Raw genomic sequence first — 20,249 nt, forward strand, 5'->3', positions numbered from 1 at the left:
TACCACATAGTGACATTACTAATCACTATGATGACTAGGGGAAGGGCTAACTTTCTACAAAATATCCTTATCTAGTGACCCTCTATAAGGTGGAGGTGGCTAAATATTTGCCTTAATTAATTTGCAACATATACATAGACTAACTGCAACATTTGTCTAAGGGCCATTACCAGGATTAACCCCTTAACTCCCTGTAGGAACCATGAACCTAATTAATTAACATAGCATACCCCCAAGGGTGCTACACACCATTATATCACAGGGCATATTTGTTTTCTATAAAGTTATATCTTGCTAGCTCATGTTTTATATATAGGATTACAGTATAACATGGTAAGATCATGAGACTAAATAGTGTTGAAAGAAAAAAGAAACTAAATATAAAACTATGGGATTTATTTGAGACTAAAACCAGTTACATTATTAGGATGAGTAATTTGCAGATTCTGCTTAAAACAGTAATACCATTGCTTAATATTATCTATAGATGCAGCAGCCATTATCCAAACATTTCACGGGTTGCATTCCTTAGCATACCCAGTCATGGTGCGTGATGTCTTGAAATGTTCCCACTTTTAAAATGCGAGTTTACTAGTGTTTTTATCGAGTGCAGAAAATTGCATTTTAACGTTGACTGCAATACCGTCGAGAAACTCAAGTGGGCGATCGCGAGTTGTTGTCTTAAAAAATCTAATTGCAATTTAACCTGTCTTTTATTCCCGTATAGTACTTTTAATTTGAAGATTTAAAATATGAGTTCATATTCAGTTCATGGGGAAAAGTTCTTTCTGAGCTCCTTAGCTTTTAGCCATACAAAAATTTTCGACCTGTGGAATATTTAAAATATGAACACACACAACAAAAAGTATTTTTAACGAATTAAATGTTTCATTTGTACAGGATAATAAAGTTTATGTTAAATTGGAACCTTGTTGAAACGCATATTCGTGTCATTACATTTCTGTGCATGCGTGTATGTCAAATTGTAACCTTGTTGAAACGCATATGCATGTCATCAAATTTCTGCGCATGCATGTATGTCAAATTGGAACCTTTTTGAAACGCATATGCGTCATCACATTTCTGCGCATGCGTGTATGTCAAATGGGAACCTTGTTGAAATACATATGCGTGTCATCACATTTTTTAACATGCGTGTCATTATGTAACCTTGTTCAGAATGACAATTGTACAGTAAGATACAGTGCATTTTCTCACTGAGCTGTAAGTGTATCTAAACAATAAATGCAACGTATTTTAAAGATTTGTATAGTGTGTCAAAGATATATTTAGATACAGTATATTTAAATGACATCAGTACTTTATTTACTGTACTACTTTAAGTTTATTTAAGCCCTTAAAGCAACTTAATTTCAAGATTTATATATACAGTATGTCAGATATTTATATATATATATTTAAATGCTTTTACAACTTTGTATTACAGTATGTACAGTGTAGTGCTACTGTAAGTGTAAGTGTATCTAAACAGTAAATGCACCTTATTTGCAAGATGTGTATACTGTATACAGTACTGTACAGTATGGCAACAAGATATTTATACAGTACAGTATATAGTATATTTAAATGCTTTTAGTACTTTATGTATGGTACTAATGTAAGTGTCTAAACAGTAAAAACATACAGTAAACACCAAAAAGTATATTGAAAGAATGAAAAAAATTATTTGTACAGGATAATAAAGGAAAATAGAATAATACAAGAATACAAAGTTGCCCCTTCTTCAAAATTAACTATCTTGTCTTTTTCTTCTTCGCAATGGCTGGTGCTTCTTGGACATCTTGGTCTGTAAAGAAAGAGACAATATTATATATTTACATATATATCTTTATATATCTACAGTCACACTGCATATTATGCAATACAGATTTTTGGGGGGTTTAGGGAAAAAGGGCATGACATGGGGAACCGTACATTATGACTATAGTACATTGTGACTACTGTACACATTAAAAAAACTACAGTCTTAAACCATGACGCCAGTATAGTCCATTGTTAAACAGTATCCTCTAGTTTTTTTTTTGTTGGAGGGGGGGTTGGAGGAGACAAAGCATGCATGGCATGGGCTACAGCACTTTACAGTAGGACTAGAGGTTTTAAAGTACATTAGGTTTTGGGGGATTTGGGGGAAGGGACATTGCATGCATGGATTTGAGCACCTGGAAGTATTGCTGGAAGAGTTTCCTGCACCAGGGGGGGGGGGTATTAAGCCACATTGGCTTGACCCAGCTCCAGCAAAATAGGAAACAAGACTTAAACAATGAAATATATTTTTTCAAAATCAACTGTTTTTTTTTTAAGATTAAAAACATTGGCGGTACATCTTTATTTGTAAATAAAGTTACAGCTAGTAGTCATCCAACAAGTCGATGGACCTCCAGGGAAGAGCCCTTGTATGCCTCAAACGGCTATTGATGCTGTCTCTCACGGTTTTCATAAGAAGACTGGTAGCTTTAAAATTGCACTTCACTTCCTCCATAATTGTTCTCCTTAAATTTGCTGGAAGAGCCTTCTTGTATTTATTGTCTTCATAATTAAAATTTTGGGTCTACTCGCTGTACAGCTCAAAACTGACGTGGTGTTTAAAGATGAACTAGGCATATTTCTGAAGTAGAATCCCGCATCTGATCTTGCATTTCTCCTGGACGCTCTGGGGCAGGTCTCTTAGCATGATGTCTGGGAGCTGTACAATCCTGGGTGCTGGAGCGGGTGTGCTTCTGGCAGCAGGTGGGGGTACAGTAGATGGTCGGGGAGGATGTTTTCCTCCTGTCGTGGCCTACTGGGGTTGTCATCTCCTCCACCAGAAGGATATACGTGTATTCTGTAGACAGAGGGGGTGAGCGTGGGGGGGCCCGTGGTGTGCTTGGTGTTGGTACTGTAAGGGTTAAATCCAGGGATTGAGAGGGTGCATGGGGTGGGGGTGGGGGGGTATGTAGTACCTCCATGGCAGAATAATGTGCCTCCAGGTCACCCTCCTGCTCCTGCATCGGATATACAGGGGCAGGGACTCCAAGCAAAGAATAGAGCCCCGCGATGTTCCTCTCAATCTTATCCAGACGAACACCCATGCCTCCATTCGGTCCCTGTATTGCTCTGTTGAGTTGTCAGTTATTTTGATACCACTGAAATCATCCAGCATGCGGCGACTGAGCTGTATCTGGTGCAAGCAGTGCTGGTGTCACCCAGACAAACATCTGCTTGGCTGGGTGCTGGAGGAGGTAAGCTGGGGGCTTTGGGACTTACATCGGTGTTGCTGGGTGCAGGAGCAGGTGAGCTGGGTGTTTCCGTAGGAGCATCGGCGTGGATGGGTGCTAGAGCAGGTGAGCTGGGGGTTTCTGGATGAGCATCGGTGTACAAGGGGTCAGAGGGGGTGGATGTTTTGGAATCGGTGGTGGTGGGCGATGGCAGGGAAAAATCTGGGACGTCCGATTCCGCTTCGGTGGTTGCAGGAGCATTTCTGGTGTCCATCCAAACAGGTTGATCCATGTGGATTTTGGCAATTTTCTTCTTCACATAATAAGGGCCAGGGTTTGTTGCCTTGAGAGCCTTCGGAACCTTCGGAACCTTTTCTCTAGGCACCTTTGGCTTTGGCTTGAAAACAGTTTCCGATTTTCTCTTTCTCGTGGTCGGCACAGCAGAAGAAAACAGATGCCTGCATCCATAGAATTGAGGTTGATCCATGGAAGCAGATGGAAGAATGCACAATACAGTATCTGTTCAAGAGCTCATGCAGATCAGCTATACAACTCGTGTCATCTTTTATGCACTGTGTCCCTATTTGAATTTATTGGCGGGCTTGAACACGAGCTGCAGGTGTTAAAAGTCTGCGTAAACTTAACCTGTCGAGCGAGATCCACTACATTATAAAAACACCATCACTTCTGTTGATTCAATGCACATTGAATATACATCGAATATGCATCGAATATACATTCCTCTGTGCTTGATTTATTTTCTAAAGCAGAAATGCCGAAGAAAGTTATTTCAAAGGATCTCTGCATGAGAATACAGAACATGTACAAGAAAGGACACAGAATTTTACTGATCAAACGCTGGTTACTGAATTCGGGCATCGATTTAGCAAAAATCACTGTCAGCTATAATGCCCATGGTCAGGCAAAAAGTGTAAAGCGGAGTCCCCCAGTCACAACAGAGTAAAAAAAAATTTTAATTATGTAATTACTGTCTTAATTGTGCAGTATAAACATCTTGTATATAAAAATAATTTTTTTTGTTTACTTGTTTTCTTTGCAATTATTTTAGAATACTGTACATGTGTGTCATGTATTTGTTTTGACTTATTTTTGGGCCTACCAAATTGTTCTCTTTTCTTTTAAACTGTAGGACGGCAAAGCGTCTAGTGGACGAAATCAGCGAGGCTAATGTTGAGCCCTGTACAGCAAGAGTCAAGACTGTTCTAGAGAACAGTCACAATATCCCAGCATCTGAGACCAGCATCAGTATGATGAGACATCAATTGGGATGGATATATGGACATGTCAAGTAAGTGTCTTACTGTAATAAAGTATAGTATAACGCAATACTGTAGTATGCAAAGTGACAGAACAGAGTGACAGAACAGGGTTAATACTGTAATTATTGTGCCTTAGTAGGACAGTACAGGTAAAGTGTTGCACTTTACACTACTGTACTGTAGGTAAAACTGTGGATTTACTGTACCTGTAAAAAAAATTCTTGTCTTAACAGAGCGTATCCAATGATAAGGGATGATAAGGGATGCCAACAAGGTAAAAAAGAGTGGACCAAGCATGGGCATGGATCGAAAGTGGGGAGACTTTTCAGGATGTCATCTTTTCTGACGAGAAAACTGTAGCACTTGAGATATTTGCAACTTTTGGATTCCACAAAAAAGGACGCCAATTTCTGAAGCCACATCCCAAGCACCCAATGCAGATGCATGTGTGCAGTGCGATCTCTAGATGTGGACCAGGATACATTATCATATTTGAGAGTAAAATAATGTACAAAGTCACATGCTGTAGCCTTATAAACTGTACAGTACATCTGTATGGAATTCTGTACCCTAATGTTCAGTTTTAACATAATTTTTTCTTCTCTTGTTCCAGGAATCATGGACAAAGTATATTTCCAAGAGCAAATAGTCACCTGTATTGTTGAATACATTAGACATGATTTCCCATCTAGTGGTCACCGGTTCTTCCAGGATAATGACCCTAAACATACCGCATTTATTCTTGCGAGCGGTATCAACTGCATTAAGACGCCACCGGAGTAAGTGCTCCATTGTACATTAACTTTTTCTCATTGTTTTAAACTGTTTGTATCGATCTACTAATCCGCCATTTTTTCCCTCTCCCATTCCAGATCACCAGATTTGAACCTCATTAAACTGGTGTGGCATCAGCTGAAGTATCATATAAGAAAAGTTGTTAAACCGTACAAAAAGGAGCAATTAATAGAAGAAATAATGAGTTTCTGGAACACGATACTGACTGTACAAAGATGCAACAACCATAGACGATATTAGCAGTGTTTTGCCCGTCCTTTTACAGCATAATGGGATCTGAAGGTACAGAGATGATTCCATCATAACCAAGGATTGTACCCCGCTACAAAAGTTTGTTACAACTAAGGACTTGTGAACGAATTCTGCAAGGGCAGAACGAAGATATTTTTCATTCGGCAAAGATACGGGGGCTGCAAGCGACGCCCCTAACCAAAGACGGTTTCGCGTCTCATGTTTGCGTATCAACCCCGCTCCTGTGAATTGATACCTAGAGACTGTATTTCGTGGACTTTCGTTCTGGAAACCTGTTATTTCGTTTTACCTCATTCCCGTAAGTGTTATTTTGTAAATCAAGCTTTGTGTGTTTCTTGTGTGAATAAATTACAATTTATTTTATCTCACGTTTTGTTCAATCAAAGGATCCGGGTAATTTTTGTGTTAAAAGCACTGGTCTCCCGTGACAGGCTTTCAGTAGTGTTAACCAGTCAAGGCCTTCAATTCACTAATCCTGCAGACATTTTTTTTTCTTTCACAGATGCAACACTTCTGGATGGGGGGGGAAGTCCAAACTAATTGTACAGTGTGCATAATAACAGTCAATAGTTTGTCCTAATCCCTCCCTCTCTCTAGTACACCATTTACACTTGTTTACATCGGCTGAGGTGACACAGCTAAACCCCTGACTCAGCTAAACCCCATATAATTAAAAAGCAGATCAGCCAATACCTGAAAAATTAGTACAGATGTGTCTTTGTATGTGGATGTCCTATTGAAAGTGTGTGGGTAAGGGGGGGAGGTGCAACCAAAATGTTTCATCTTGGTGTACATAATGCAATGAGCCTCCAGGATTAAAGTTGAAAGAAATCATTTGAACTTTTGTAAAATACAATTAAAGTTATGACTTCATTCATACTGTACCGTGTGTGTGATATTTCCATAAACAGTATGATACTGTAAGCAGACAAAGCGTACCCAAAGTTGAAGGTATTGAATAGAATTTCAACCCCCCCCTGCAAAAAATGTCAGTATGCCACCTCGTAGAGAGATAAAAATGTAGTGATTTTATAAATGTAAAAATTGATAAAATATGAGAGAAAAATGCATACTGTAACCCAAAGTTTCCCCTAAACTAATCACTCATTTATTAAGGTCTGCTTGAGAAAAAAAAATACGACTTCATTTTTGGGGGGGGGTGCTTAAATTTCACTTTGGCAGTGAAGTCATTGTAGACCTTTTAGTATGCAGGGCGTCTCAGGGCATGTGCGTGAAACCAGGCAAAGTAAATTCTCGGCGAAAAACAAAAGCTGAAACATAAAAGTACTTTCTTGTTTAAGGTCCCATGGCCCAGGGGAGAGGGGTGGTGTTGATTAGAAGCCGAATGCCTTTTGCTCAGTTTACTGAGGGAGGAGTGGGGGAGGGTGCAACTCCGTAAATTGTTTAATCTTGTATAATTCTAGGTTGACTGAGCAGGATTACACTTGAAAGAAATCATTGGAACTAAAATATAATAAAAGGTACTGTATGACCCAAAGTTGAAAGTATTGAATAGTATTCCACCACCTCCCAGGATTACACTTGAAATAAATCATTTCTTTCTGTGTGAATGTCCTGGATCGGCCGGGGGAGGTGTTGATAACGAGTCGAATGAGTTGTCCTTGACTTTGTGTGTCTTATAGTACTACACGGATGATCGTGAAGGATTAAAAAACAATAGATTTAACTGTTTGCAAATGTAGTTATTTTCTAAATCTTTACATTGGTTAAATATGTTAAAAAAAAGCTGTTTTCCATTACCCATGAAGTGGAATAAAATCAATCAACATCTCTGTGTGAAATGTTATTACAGGTTATGACATGTTATTGAATCACAGTGCATAGTATGTTGTCCAAATAATACTGTAGTGTGGCAAAGTTTTAAAGCCATGAAGCTAGTAATACTGACTGTATAAAAGTAAAATTGGCAACGTTTTTAAAAAAAAGCAATATTAGAGTTCCACCGAACTTCCTCCTTATCTTTTGACGCTCGATTCCAAAGTTTCATTTCTGGCAAAAAAAAAATATGCCATAAATTCCGGTAGTGCGCATGCGTCAAGTCACGCTCAAGTGTGCATGTGTACAGTACAAGCATTGACGTCACGTGACCCGCAGCCTCATTTGATGCTTCGTTGCCAAGGCAGAGTCAAGATAAGTTTAGAGTTGCAGAGGCCTCACGCGATCCCCCGGCATTTAATTTAAATGCCTCGGGGAAGAACGTGGGGCCTTTGCAACCACCCACGCCACCCCCAGACACATCCAGTGCCCCCACTTTACGAGCAGAGACATGTGACGTCACATTGCCATGGTAATTTGACGCCGGGATACCACGATGACGCATTGCTGGAAGGGAAGGTACTATATATAAATGGATTACGGAGACTTTGCACGATCCCCCGGCATTTAATTTAAATGACCAGAAGGAGAGCGCGAGACCATGAGGAATGAAACTTAATACTGTATACAGATGCAGCCACCAGTATTAGAACACTTACCTGGGAAATTCTGGGAGATTCTGGGGTAGTCTCACAGTAATTGCCTCAACATTGCCTCAACATTTCTGTGAGATTCTTAATGGCCCATCAGATTAACACAGCGGGGGGTCCCTGCAATCCCATTCAAACTGAATGGGACTGCAGGGACCGCTGCTGTGTTAATCTAATGGGCCATAAAGAATCTCACAGAAATGTTGAGGCAATGTTGATGAATTTACTGTGAGACTGCACCTTAATTTCCCATTCAAGATTTCTAATACTGGTGCCTGCATCTGTAGTTCATTATATTTACCTTCATTATAAACTTGTTAGTGGTGTACTGTGTGTACAAGCTGGGGTCACTGATGTTATCTGCATTATATTTATCTTCATTATATACACTGCCAACCAGGTGGAGAAAACCCAATGTCAGTGTTGTACAGCATTGTGCGTAACAGCCGGGCTCATTCATGAAATCAGCATCATAGTTGACAGGTGCCTGCTGAAGCTGGAACTCAGGTTGCAAGGATTGCTGCTCACCAGGCTTTCAGTCACGGTCGGCCCGCTATTGCTATAGTATTGGGAAGCCGGTTTGTGTCAGGAAGTACAACGTACTGACCGAATCTTAAATGGATGAAACCCGACCTTTCTTCTTTTGCAGTCGCCATAAGCAAACGTGCCAGCAAAAGCTAGGATCACAGACCAATATCCTCTTGTACAGATATCTCCCAGAGGAAAAAAGCCACCCTCGTTAGTTAATGTTTGCCTTACGAATTCTTTCAGCCATGTTGGTTCGGTGAAAATTTGAAGAATTCATATTTTTCAATCATAAATCTCTGCAAAAGTCACCTTCTTATCTGTTCCAGAATTAATTGCAGAAAATATGAGAAATGCATAACTACATTGTGGTTTGGTATAAGGGCTTGAAATTACTTGCCATGATGCAAGTGCAGAGATAGCAATGTACTGTAGAATAACGGGACATGCATTGTGTACTGTTGATATTTTAATTAAGAAACACCCAAATTTGATAACGTCTTCAGCGAACAAGGTCACTTTACAATGGATGATTGTAGTGGCTACTCTTTTATCTAGTTTTTAAACACCTGCAAATTGACTACACACAGCTCACTGGTTGTCCTGTGCAAAGGGATTCATTTTTGCCATCTGGAGGTAACACGCAGAACTGCACACAAAGAAATCACAATCTCAGTAATCATGGAAAATCAACAGTGGTAAACATGCGTATGATTGACAGCCTTCACAGAAGATTAACAAGTGAATGCCGCGTGGAATACAGCAGACTTTATGAAAAAGGCGGCGAAAAATGTTCGAATAACGGCCGCTGCATCTGTATACCCTAGTATTCATTTGAATGTTTCTTCTTTTAAAGTATCTTTACATCCCACTTATACTGTACCTTTAAAGTTATTCACTTGCTATTAAACCAAGATAAGTACTGTACAATTTAGTAACCAGTAGAAGAATTTTACTTATCTTATCTTACTTAGTCTTGTTTGAATATTCAACTGGAAATACTGTACCTCCCAAATAAATCACATCTTTCTAACAATAAAATTAACTGTTTCCAATGCCATAAAATTTTAATTAATAAGTTGAATTGTTCTGGGAATCATCCAATCAATATAAATAAACTAAGCAGCATCCATTTACAGCTTCTGATAGATTTTTGTATTAGTCTGCATGGGTAAAACTTCTCCCAGCCCTTTTACCTATTATCTTTATGTTGTTTGATCAAGCACATTCCTCTTGTATGACTTCAATCGCATGCTAAAAATAAAATCACAAATATTTTTGTCTTTGTGGCGTTTGAATATTAAAGTAGTCATGTTATTTTATCATTTACTCTATAACAGTAAATTCAATTTCCTTGTGCAGATAGGAGTAGCACAACTAAGAGTGCAAACATTTAACTTCTCAATTCATACATTTTGTTTTTCACACTACAGAAACAGAGTAGATTTTTTAGATAACAAATTCAGCAAATTCCACAATAAAATACTATTTTGCTGACTTAATTGTACTCTCCAATCTTAAAGCAGCAACCCCCCACAAAATCAAGAATATTTTTATTTACCTTTTATGTACCAGGGCATCCTTGGGAGTTGAACCAGAGGACTTAAGGCTCTCCTAATTGCTGAGATATTGAGATTTAAAAAAAAAAAAACTTTTGCCATTTCTTGCAAGGAAAAACAAGGGTAGTCAACCAATCGGAAGCTACAATATAATCTCACTATAAAGTCACAACATTTTATTGGCTGTCAGAGTGAGGCTGACTAAGTGGCCATTTTGTTTCTGCCTGAAAATAATTATTTAAGGTAATTTCTAGATTAAAGTGGCAATCCATGAGTTTCTTTATTTATTTTTTACATGAAATTGAAGCAGGGGGTCTCCGAAGCTGAACCCAATTAATTTCAGCTACGGGGAGCCCCTGCTTCCTGAGATTCTTGGTAGGGGGTGCCAGTAGCCACTCAGCTAGCAGGGTTCATATTATTGTGGAGTTCTAAAGTAGGAGCTTTAAACTTTAAAATCAAGCTAGATCAGCCAGAGCTGCTACCAGCACCCCCTATGGAGGTAAGTATCTACGGAAGCAGGGGTCCACCGAGCTGAAATGAATGGGGTTCAGCCCTGGAGACCCCGTCCTTCAAACCTATGTTAAAAGATTAGAAATGCGCACATTTCTCGGGCAGATTTGGATCCACAATGGATTGGACGGTTCTTTTGGTCCACGGATTTCAGTGATGAAATAGGGTGATTCGTGTTTTGCGGATTTTGTATTATTATTACCAATACACTCCACAGATTCCGCAACACGTGGGTGGATTTATAGAATCCAATCCGTGGATTCAGCAATCCGGTGGCGGATTCTTGTTGTATTCAATGGCGGATTTTTATGAATCAGCGCGGATTGAAACTGCCCAAATTCATTTGCAGATTTTGGGGGTTAGAACAGTGAAAATCTGGGAAATGGATTTGGTTGATTTGCCCATCTCTACTCCAGTGTATGCATTGTTTCAAAAGTGGCAACAAAAAATAATGTATGTAAAACATTTTTTAAACAAGCAGCACAGATTGCTGTTTTAATAAAAAGCTCACACAATGAAGAACAGAAAGATATAAAGCTTCTACCACTGTTTGACCATGTTTATGCTGTGGCAATACTTAGTGGGTATTATTTTCAAAGATACAACCAAGGGAGTTATTGGATTTAAGACTACAGTTTAGCCCATTTCTTTTTACATATAGTCCAACAGGTCTGTAATATAGAGACCAAATGAGGTGTTCATCTTTCTAAAATTTCTCTTTGCCATGAAAATGTCCTCCTGTATGCACTATTACTTCACACTTTTTAAAGGCAGGCTATATATTTTAAGATCCCAAACTTGAGTTGGCAATGTTAATGATAGCCAATTTCTTTCCATCCTTTCAGACTCCTGAATGACTTGAAAAGTGTTCTATATTCATATCTCCACTGCCAACACAAGCAACGAGGTGTAGAGTCATTTAATTTTAAGGCGGCACATAGAACCATTTTTGTAAGCAGAAGAAATCACTTTAACTCATCAGTTTTATCAAAATTGGCATAGTAACGGAACTGCTGAATTTACTCAAATTAATATTGTCTTCCTCAAATGTACACAGTTTTAAAACAGCTTGCTACAAATTGGTAGAGTTTGCAAATTTTATTTGAAATAAGCTCATTCTTAGGGAAGTTGTTTTCATGAAGTATTCCCCTAAAGGTAGAATGTGAATCGTGTAAAATAAAAAATATATTTTTTGTCTGTAGTGAGGCATTAGAAAGTTAAAACTGGCCCTCTCAGGGCACTCTGGTTCAGACAAATGTGAAATAATTGACAGTTGTTTGTTGAGTTTCTTACATTTACCCTAAAGCTTGTCTGTATTAACATCAACTTAAACATTTTGTAATTATTAAAAACAAAAATGAATGACGTTAGCGATAGTAGTTTGTTGTAGATATTGTCCTGTTGTTATCATTAAGTTAAATAGGGGAAGGTTATATAAAAAGTAAAAGAAGAAATCAGGTAAGAAGTTACTTGACACACATACTGTATGTTAAAAGTAGCACAGTATATCAGGGGTGCGCAAACTGGGGGCGGGAGATTTGAGTGGGGGGGCACGGGCGGTTACAGAGGCCCCGCGCTCTCTCCCAGGCATTTAATTAAATGCCGGGGGATCGCGTGAGGCCCCTGCAACACTCCACTTACTGGGATTCAGCCGGCTGTGTGATGCATCGCCATAGCAACAAAGCGTCAAATGGCGCCACGAGGCCATGAGACGGGACGTCACACGCGTCAAACGACGCTGCATGTCATGTGCCGTGACGTCACATGACCCTGCAGCGTCATTTGACGCGGATCCAAGGTTGGGAGGGTTGGGCGCGAGAGCCGGGGAAGGGGAGACAGGGGGGCGCAGCTTCAAAAGTTTGCGCTCCCCTGCAGTATATAATGCCAATATTTTTATTTACAGTACTTGCATCATGTGTCAATTCAACCGCCTGATCTGAGTTTGAAGCTAGAAATTAGCATCAGATGTATTTAACTTGAAGAATAAGTTTGTTATATTTGACACTGATGCTAAAGTACAGAATATTATGATCCCACACTCCTCCTGATCTTTACCAATTTTTGCTGGGTCACATACCCCCAAAAAGCTTTTGCAGAACATTACTAACAAATGGAACAAGCAGAAACATGAGGGTATTTAATGGCAAATGTAGATTTCTTAAAGGTTGACTCATTTTGTATGTGCAAGTTGTTGGTCTTCTGCATGCAAATAATAATTAAAAAGGCCCAAAGAGACACATTTTTAAGATGATGAAAAACTGTGGGAGGGTGTTTTGGAAGAGAAATTACAACAAAGAACACTGTTGGGAATTTATTGGTGCTAAATCATGTTCTTGCTGATTAAACTACAAAAGATTCTCCTCTTTGAGATCTATATCCAATAGCTATTCCACAGTTAAAATAAAATGATCTCATTAGCAAGTTTTGCTATGGAAAAGTAATAAAACATGTGTTATTTAAATCAATAATTCAGTCTGAAGACTACAAGGCTACATTTTAAAAATGCTTATCAAGGGATATGCTCAAAGAAGCCATTAGTTCCTTAACTGGCTTTCTCATTTGTCCTTTTTTCTTTACTTCAGTGATGCAGTCTTTGATATGTTTGAGTAGGTATTCTAGTTTTCTCTCAGATATGCTTAGAGAATTTCTAGCAGTTTCTGTATGTGCTTGGTTCATGCCCAGGTCCTTAAATACAAAGCCATTTAGGAGGCAGATTAGTAGATACCACTCTCATACAGTTGCCTAAACTCTCTCTCTCTGATGCTAGGGCTAGCCGCTAGAGATGGGTGAACTAGGGGGAGAAGGAACTATTTTAGTAGAGCACACTGTAGCTAGTCTGGCTATAAGCATATCTCCCTAGCATCTCAGATGTGCTTCTTTTTGTGCACAAGGCACATTGAACTGGCAACAAGGAAGTGGTCTTTAATTTAACATAATTTTTATACATTTTTCCTTGTGGGGAATATGGGTACAGAAAAGAATGGTGGTGGGGTTGGGAGTTGGGTTTACATAATCAAGTCAGGTTTAGTAGATACATTTAGTTACATGTTTCCATTTCAACATAACTTTTCTAGTCTTTGTGATGCTGTTAGACTTTGGTATTCTATTTCTTTTCTTAAGAATCAGTCGAGGAGAGGGTTACCCTTTCTCCATGTATGTGAACTCATATCTTTTGGGGCTTTGGATCTTGAAGATCCATCAGAGTGGACCTACAGTATACCTCTGTTTTTGGTCCTTAGTCTCTCTCTTTATGTGTGGGAGGGGATCAATGGGCTCAGTAATTAGGTGGGAGAGGGGAGGGAACCCGGAATTTCTGTAATATTGGACCCATGGCTGCCATTTTCAATTGAATTTGAGAAATCTGTCATTCACTAAGTCTGTCACTTTTTCCATCTGACATGAAAAGCAGATTCTATCTCTTATTTATGATACTGGCGGAATCGTTGGCTTTTTCCAGTCGGATGCTATCACTCATCTGGTGGCTGTGACCACATGGGAGAGTAGTTTATTGTCTGGCCTGTTTAACTCTGGTATTGTATATAACACACGATTGCTAAATAGCACTCTCACAAACCCAAAATGATAATAGTGCATAAAATAGTGCATAAAATAATAGTGCATGAAAATTTATAGTGCATGAAAATTTATAGTTCATGAAAAATTATAGATAGTGCATAAAAAATTATATATATAGTGCACAAATGTGACAAAATAAGATCTTAATAGTGAACTATATGTGAATTAAGAGGAACAAACACACTCAACCCTTAGTGAAGACTGTTTCAAAAGTCTTCTGCACAAACTTCTTCCACAAGGACCAGCGGAGCGTCGTAGGTACGATAAAAATAAAGAAACATCACATAGTGTAGTAATGTTAACAAAATAATTAGCACTAAATGGGCTTGCAAATGGCTACTCACACTAGAGTAGAAATATGAAGCAGTCATCCAATTCAAGGGGTGGATGTTCCCATAGGCCAGTTCCTCAGACTGAGGAGAAATTGCTCCACTGAGGAGGCCTTTTCTCGTCAGTCGGGGGAACTACGCCACCGTTTCCATCAGCGAGGTTATAACACAGAGCATCTGACCCAAATCCACAAAGAAGTTGCACTAACTAATAGAGAGGATTTACTAAAAAATAGACAGAAGTACCCACCAATCCATGGGGAGAATAAAACTAAGGGAGACACCAAATTCATGGGAGAGGATGTTCCACTTATGATTACACAGTATAACAGATGCAGTAATCAAATCCAGAAAATTATTCGTAATCATTGGAACATCCTCCAAATGGATGGGAGTCTGAAAAAATATGTGGAAAAGGGTCCCCGTTTTGTATACCGCAAGGCAAAAACCATCGCCACTTACATCTCACCAAGTTATGTTGCGTCTTTGCCTCCCCCCATCAGGAAATTTATAACTAAGGGATCATACAGATGTGGGAAATGTAAGATTTGCCGGTTTATGACACCCTCAAAACTATTTAGAGGTTGTAGATCCAATCAGGATTTTCTGATCAAGTCATTTATCAATTGTGACACCCAATATGTGATCTATTTACTGACGTGTGGGTGTGGAATCAACTACGTAGGAAGGACAATCAGACCTTTAAAGAATAGAATCCTTGAGCATATCAGGTTAATCAAAAAAGGTGACACATCCCACCCTGTCTCGAAACATTTTGTACAATGCCCCGAAGGTAACATTAATGGGCTAAAAGTTCAGGGAATTGAGAAAATCTTCTCTAAAGAAAGAGGAGGTGACATGCTGAACCTTTTAGACCGCAGGGAGGCATATTGGATATTTATGCTTCAGACAAGAACTCCCTGTGGTCTAAATATAGAATGGAACCTGTCTCATTTTTTGCATAAATGAAGGATGATTCAATAGTATATTTAAATATTAACAGCACTATCCTCCCAGTATTATATTGTCCTTTTGGTATGAGACACCCCTTAAGGGTCTCGTCCGTGACCTTCTAACATCTTGGGAGCCCTTTATAATCTACTAATTACATAGTATGAGTTAAATTATAAATTACAGTACCCTTAGTTGTCAACAGGTAATCATACAGCTTCTCTGACATTATATGAATTATGGATGTTAATAAGAATCTGTATATATAAAAGTATATTACATTTGTTGTTCCTCAGCCTTGGGGACATTAAGGACAAGACATACCAACAAGTCTTGTTAAATGTCTTTATTGTTTTTAATATATATTTTGTATTTTCGATTTGTACATGTTTTTGAACTAAGTTTCAAGGTACATATTGTATCATGTTAGCAGTAATTTGGTTCACTTTTTTAACAGAGTGTTATATGTACCACATTGTATGTTTTTGTTTTATATGGGATCAGTATGGATAAAGCCCATCACCTATGACAGGTAGACTTGATAATCAGATCTTGTTTTCACATCCCTGTCATATACAAAATTTTAGTTGTCCTTGGTTAATCCTAGCCTGTATGTTCCGTGATTGCCTCCAGTGTGGGCGCGGGGGACCCGTTTTGATTGGTGCATTGTCGGCTGTGCACCACTTTCATTGGTGGGCCAGCGACATGCACCGGCCTATGGGAGACCCGCGATGACGTCACTACTGGCAGGAACGGAGATACTGACTAGAGGAGTCTTGTCAGCCTCACGCTCCGATGTGAGCATGCGCGGACTGGCACAGGGGGCGGTTCTTACCCACAATGCTTTAGCTTGGTGGCGCGGCGCCTCAAGTGACGTCACGCGCATGCGCACTGGGTGGCGGTGGCGATTTTGCACAGATTCTCTAAATTTACCAATCATTAATCAGATATATAAGGGGCCTTATCCTAACACATCCCATACTCCTTGATAAAGGACCCCCAGGTCCGAAACGCGTAGGAGGCTCCTGTTTTTGTCCCCCAAGGGGGTTACCTGTCTTCCTGCATGCACGAATAAAGAATAGCAGTTTTATCCTACACCTGGCTCTCTGGCTGTGCGCCATTCGTCCTTTTCTTCAGCAATATTCAGCAGCCAGTATCAAATGAAAAAGAACAAACCAATGTATAGAACGAAAAAATCTATTGATACACAGTGAAATACAATTCAAAGCTTACACTTAAGAAGATTTTCAAGCACAGTGAATAACAGGTAGCAGGTACACAGCGGGTCGCGATCTCCCTGTGTACCGCACTGCTCTCCGGAATACTTCCGCATCCACGCCGGGGGTCACACGTCACTTCCGGTGCGGCTGGAACCTCTGGACTCAGTGGTGCAGATGCGCTCTCTCTCACAGATCACTTGCTGAAAACTCTACGCGTTTCGCTGTTGGTCAGCACGGCTTCGTCAGGAGTGTCGTCTTTCGCCCGCCTACCTCTACTTATCCCCCTTCTGTCTTTCTCTCTCACTTTGAATCCTGGCTCTCCTTTATCTCTCCTCTGATTCCCGTATTCTTCCCCTTGGGGACTTCAACTGCATATAGATGACCCCTCTCTTCCTTGTACCTCACACATTCTCTCTAACCTTTTCTTTTGGCCTTCAACAGTGGACTGCAGCCAGCACCCACAAGAATGGCCACTACCTAGACATAGTTTTCACTAAAATCTTTTCTCTCTCTGATTTCTCCATTTCCCCCATTCCATTCTCTGACCATCACCTCATCTCATTTCTCTCTCTCGCTTCTCCCATTCTCCACCACCATCTACCCCTCGCTTCTGCAGAGACCGGTGCTCTATTAACTAACCAGCTTTTGTTTCCACTTTAAGCTCCTTCTTCTCTTCTCTGAGCCCTGCTCCAGACCCTGACAACCTGATCAAGAACTAAAACTTTGCTCTATTCTCCTCTCTTGATCTACATGCCCCGCTTTCTCTCTACCGTTCTCACCCTTCTAACCCCAGACCCTGGCTAAATTCCCACACGCACATGCTGCATGGCTGCACTTGTTCCTCTGAACGCCTCGCAGACTTCCTTCACTACAAATTTATGCTGTCCTGTTTCAACTCTGCCCTCCCTCAGGCTAAACAAACCTATTTTTCTTCACTGATCAACACACACAAATCTAACCCACGCCGACTCTTCTCCCTACTCAGACCACCATCAGCTGCCTCTTCTTCCTCCTCCATCTCACCTCAGGACTTTGCTCACTATTTCAAGGAGTGTAACGGACGTGCTCACCAAAAACCTGGACCGGACCGCGGGGCTGAGGTGGGGAAAGATATACACCGACCTGAGACCACGAAGCCTGATCCGGGTTGCGAATTCCGTGGTCGTACGTAGCAGGGTCGGGACTGGAGAAGGCAGGATAATCCGTGGACAAGCCGGGGTCAGGATAGGAGAAGGCTGGGTAAACAATATCCATGCTGGGGTTTGGCAACAGGACGCTTGGGAGTAGATTTGCAGCAGGGAGCAGATTTGCAGCAGGTAACAACGATGCAGGCCTCTACAAGGAGAATATGCAGCAGGTATCCGGAAGCACCGATGCAGGTCTCTGCAGGAGAGAATAGGGGATCCAGTGCGTCAGCACATAACAGCACCCCCTAGCCGGGTACAGCTGAGAGTAGTGGAGACCACTGGGAGCAGGAGATAGCAGCAGGTAACAACGATGCAGGCCTCTACAAGGAGAATATGCAGCAGGTATCCGGAAGCACCGATGTAGGCCTCTGCAGGAGAGAATAGGAGATCCAGTGCGTCAGCACATAACAGCACCCCCTAGCCGGGTACAGCTGAGAGTAGTGGAGACCACTGGGAGCAGGAGATAGCAGCAGGTAACAACGGTGCAGGCCTCTACAAGGAGAATATGCAGCAGGTATCTGGAAGCACCGATGTAGGCCTCTGCAGGGGAGAAAACAGAACAGGTACTGCAGACAGGACCGAAACACTGAGCTTCAGTGTAACCGCGGCCGCGCGGTGGAGTCTGCCAGAAACAGAGAACTAAGACAGAAGGCCAGGCAGGACCAACACAGGCTGTGGCAAACACAGTTACTAGAAAGTCTATGACCAGCAACTTCCTGGTGGGCGGGGCAGGAGTTAAGTAGAACAGACAGCCAATGAGAGAGAGCTGCACAGGAGGCAGCATGAAGCAGGCTGCAGTTCAATAGCAGAAGCAGGTGATTCTGATTGCAGGTACCAGGGAAGGTTTTCCTACAAGCTGCAAGGTTCTGTAAGGACAAGGTTTCAGCAAAACCCAGGAGCGGATTCCTTACAGTACCCCCCTCTTCAGGATCGAACTCCGGGCGATCCATAATAGACTTGGGGGACTTTGAATTGTTCCTGAACTGTTTTAGGCGGGAAGTAGGGCCGTAATCCAACAGTTCATTGGCGAGTGCCACCTTTACACATGAGTACGGTGGTACTGCAATTCTTGACACGCAGAGAGAATCACAAAAATATTTGGAAATCCAGAGAAATGGAAAGACAGGAGAGTCCAGAACAGGGACGTCAGAAGGGCACAAGCCAGATGCCCGGTCCCCCGAGAACAAGACAAGGCAGACTGATAGTTGGTCGGATGTGGTAGAGGAACATCCTGGAAAAGCAATGCTACTGCAGAAATAAGCACATAGAGGTTTGTGAGAATCTTTTGCTCCAAAAGTAATCCGGTCACTGGTTAGCGAGGGTAGAGGGCGGGAGGGTTCACTAAAAGATACTGAAACAGTTCTCTTCTTAATGTCCAGGCCCATTGTCCCTAGCAAATTGAGTGATACACTTGGCTTAGGAACAAAAGTCTCAGGGTTAGAACTGGGAATCCCCAACACAGAAGAAAAATCAGGAAAACTTGTACTAGACTTAGACATGGCAGGAGAGTCAGGGAAAGAAGGAATTGGGTCCGAGACAGGGGTCATGAAAATTTCTTCTTTAAGCTGCAGATACGCAACATTAGCTAGGGCTTCCCAAGAAAAAAAAGGTTTAGTAGGAGGCTTCTCAGCGCAGAGGGACTGCGAGAGAGCAGCGAGACAGGCCTCAGGGCGATCCCTCTGTCTAATGCTCTGGGGAGAGAGTGTGAACCATGTTCCAGACTGGGTAGTTTTATTCCACAGGATCAGGTTTTCAGGCAAGGGCAGTCTTTCAGACAGGGACGGGTTTTCAGACAGGGACGGGTTTTCAGACAGGGACGGGTTTTCAGACAGGGACGGGTTTTCAGACAGGGACGGGTTTTCAGACAGAGGTAGTCTCTCAAAAATATACTGATCTTTAGACATGGGCTGATTTACAGACTGAGACCGGTTTTCAGAGAGAGGGGAAACTGTGTGCAGGCTTCTAGCTAGCACATATGAAAAAGCGTCGCTTTTAAGTGAAAACAGTGTGTCAGCAAACATTCCTAGGAACACAACATGAACCCCAGAAGGGGCATACTGACCACTGTACGGTTTTAACCCTAAGCTTTGAGAAGGGGAGAACACAGACAGTACACGGGGGGCAATCACCACTGTACTGGTCTCTGAAGTGGGTATTTGGTAAGGAGTGTCTGGGAAACCAGAAATGACTGCAGATTCCACGACGTGGGGACTATGTGCTGAAGCAGGGATCATCGCTCTCTGGATGACAGACTGGTTCAGCGAAGTACCTGGAAATGGGAACTCTGCGACCAAGTTTTGGGAAAAACTTGGTAACTGAATACATTTAACTGGAATCAGAACTTTAGCCGAAGTTTCAGGGGGC

The 20,249-nt window shown here is 41.1% G+C and overlaps 1 long non-coding RNA gene across 1 annotated transcript in view; it reads right to left on the minus strand.

The window, feature by feature from the left end:
• Positions 1–1,403: 1,403 nt before the first annotated feature.
• LOC142487186 (uncharacterized) overlaps positions 1,404–20,249 on the minus strand; it is a 51,050-nt gene continuing 32,204 nt past the window's right edge. The window contains exon 3 of the long non-coding RNA XR_012799162.1: positions 1,404–1,807. This is a non-coding gene — a long non-coding RNA (uncharacterized LOC142487186). The remainder of the gene's footprint in view (positions 1,808–20,249) is intronic.

This window comes from Ascaphus truei, chromosome 2 (genome assembly GCF_040206685.1).
Source record: "Ascaphus truei isolate aAscTru1 chromosome 2, aAscTru1.hap1, whole genome shotgun sequence".
Lineage (NCBI taxonomy): Eukaryota > Metazoa > Chordata > Amphibia > Anura > Ascaphidae > Ascaphus > Ascaphus truei.